At 44.8% G+C, this 2,667-nt stretch overlaps 1 long non-coding RNA gene across 1 annotated transcript; it reads right to left on the reverse strand.

Moving 5' to 3' along the window:
• Window positions 1-55: 55 nt before the first annotated feature.
• LOC123177072 (uncharacterized) lies at window positions 56-2,661 on the reverse strand. Its single transcript, XR_006488757.1, has 3 exons — window positions 2,191-2,661; window positions 1,864-2,102; window positions 56-357 (listed from the first exon to the last, which is right to left on the reverse strand). It is a non-coding gene; the product is annotated as an uncharacterized lncRNA (long non-coding RNA).
• Between the last annotated feature and the right edge of the window lie 6 nt (window positions 2,662-2,667).

The raw sequence follows: 2,667 nt of genomic DNA on the forward strand, positions 1-2,667 counted from the left end.
AAAAAAAGACCCCGTACTTGACCAACAACAGCAAGTCATTTACCCAATGGCCAGCATGAGTTACAAAGATTCCATATTTTTCCAAATAAATACACAGATGCTTGATTGCACTACTCAGAGTGCAGTGCGAAACTTCTATGGAAAGTTCTTTTGTGTGTGTTGCAGAACTAAACCCATACCAAGCATTCCCCACAGCTCGGTGGCTGTGGACACACATAGCATAAGAGAAAGCAGAGGAGAGCAGTTGAGTGGATTACCTATGCCGGAGTCAGAGAAAAGTGGCCACGAGAGGCGCAGGGGAAGCCACGCAGGAGGTGTCGGAGTGAGTTTTTGCAGGCCAGTCGTCCATGAACAAAGCTGTAAAACAAATGAACAACTCTTACTGCAAGTTGACAACATTCTTGAACAACTCCTACTTAAACTGCTCAACAGATAAAGAAGCCAACATGCTATACTGAAACAACCTTTTCTGGCCACACAATTAGGATGAACGGAACAAGAGCACCCTTTAAACTAAAATATGTCCTTCAGTTGATTTACAGATGATAGATGTTTTATGATGAGACTAAATTACGTCTTGTACTCTGTATCTCCAATTGTATGTCCAAAAAGTCCAACGATGCTATTTAGTATTCCCTCCGTTCCTAAATATAAGTCTTTTAAGAGATTTCACTATAGACTACATACGGAGCAAATTGAGTGAATCTATTCTCTAAAAGGCGTCTATATACATCCGAATGTAGTCTCTAGTGGAATGTCTAAAAAGACTTATATTTAGGAACGGAGGGAGTAGTAGATATAAGAAGACAAGATCGACACTCAAACTTCAGATTTCAGGAAGGAGAAACAACACAGACTGCACTTAGTTTTAGTTCTAAGTGGCCGAGTCAAGCATTATCCATGCAGTGACTGAGATATGCCTGACATACTAAAAACTTACAACATCATTAAGATAAATTTGACAATAAAAAAAGCAGAATTTATAATAATGGCTTGCACGATCTGTATGTAAACATCTCAGATATCTAATCAGATACAGTGCACAAAAGTAATAACCAAGAGTTCAAGTCAGCGTTCCACTTTGATAATACAAGATCATCAAGTTTACAGGATAATCTAAAGAAAATCTAAAGCAAGGTTACAGGATAACACAAGATCATCAAGTTCCGTGCACGTTTACCGGAACGAGCGATGCAAGTCATGGCCGTTAGGAACTACTCCCTCCGTTCCAAATTACTCGTCGCTGAAATGGATGTATCTAGAAATAAAATACATCTAGATACATCCATACGTGCGACAAGTAATTCGGAATGGAGGGAGTACAACATGAAAACAAAATTACATTCTGTTTTCCCATGCCACATATTCAGTTCTCAGAAGCGTACACAATCGTATGGACAATTGTTCAGGAATCAGAACCAACTAATAAATAAGCAAACATACATAAGCTGTAATAACCAACAGTTCAACTCAGCATTCCACTTTGATTAGGTACATGTGCTTGTACTAATTCCCAAGGTTACAAGAATGAGCCTGATACTTGAGCTACAACAATGCTAGCAAATAAAAGGTGTGCTCTTTAACAAAAAGAAAATTTGAAGCAAGGCTCCATGATAATACAAGATCACCAAGTTTGCGTGCACATTTACCAATACGACCGATGAATGTCATGGCCATTAGCAACTACAACATGAAAACAAAATTACATTCTGTTTTCTCATGCCACACATTCAGTTTTCACGAGCATACACAAAATTGTAAGGATTATAGTTCAAGAACCAGAACAAACTAAGCAAGCAAACATGCATAAGCTGTATATAGAAAATGCATGACAAAGACAAGCAAGGGCCACCAGTATCATACCTGGAGTACAGTAGCTCATGTACATGTAGGGTAGAGAGCGTCAAATCATGCACACCGGAGGAATGGCCAAGGTGGTTGCGTTCTGCTTTAGTGCTTGAGAGTCTGGTGCAGAGCTTCAGATCTTGTCAACGCCAAGCTTCTCGACATTGGATTTGGTTGTTTTCCAGTGAAAAATGTTCCACGAAGCCAGCCAATGCCAAAGGCCACGGTGTATGGTAGAGAGCGTCATTGATTGAGGTCTGGATACAATGCAAGAACATGAATCACGCTCGTATATTAGCCTGAGATAATGAGAGATTTGGTACAAGCACCAGAGAGCAGACATACCAAAGAGAAAGAGGAGGAGGCTGGTCCTCGCCGTGCTTGGTGCCCCCGTGGGTCATTTCGCCGGGCCGGTTCACTGCGTCCAACCTCGTCCCACGCAGGCTGCATCTCCTTCGGCCGCAAAACAGAGGAGACGAGGAGGGAGCTCGGGGTGATCAGCCGCGGCGCGGGATGGGCGCCAACGACCGGTTGCGGCTAGGGTTCGACGCGGCCTCCATCGGTCCATTTCCCCAGGCCGGTTCCCTGTGCCGGACCTCATCCCAGGCCGGATGCAGCTCCTTACGGCCGCAAAACCGAGGAGGCAAGGAGGCAGCCGAGGCGAGGACGGGCGCCGGCGACCCGTTGTGGCTACGGTTCGCCGCCGCCTCAGTCGGGCCGCTGATCTGGCGCCGCGGTCGCTGGAAGGTGAAGGGGCTGCGAGGCCTGGGAAGCGGAGGAGGGAGGACCTGGGCGTATGGTGCAGATCAAAGGAGAGACAGG

Source organism: Triticum aestivum, unplaced genomic scaffold (genome assembly GCF_018294505.1).
Source record: "Triticum aestivum cultivar Chinese Spring unplaced genomic scaffold, IWGSC CS RefSeq v2.1 scaffold259949, whole genome shotgun sequence".
Taxonomy (NCBI): domain Eukaryota; kingdom Viridiplantae; phylum Streptophyta; class Magnoliopsida; order Poales; family Poaceae; genus Triticum; species Triticum aestivum.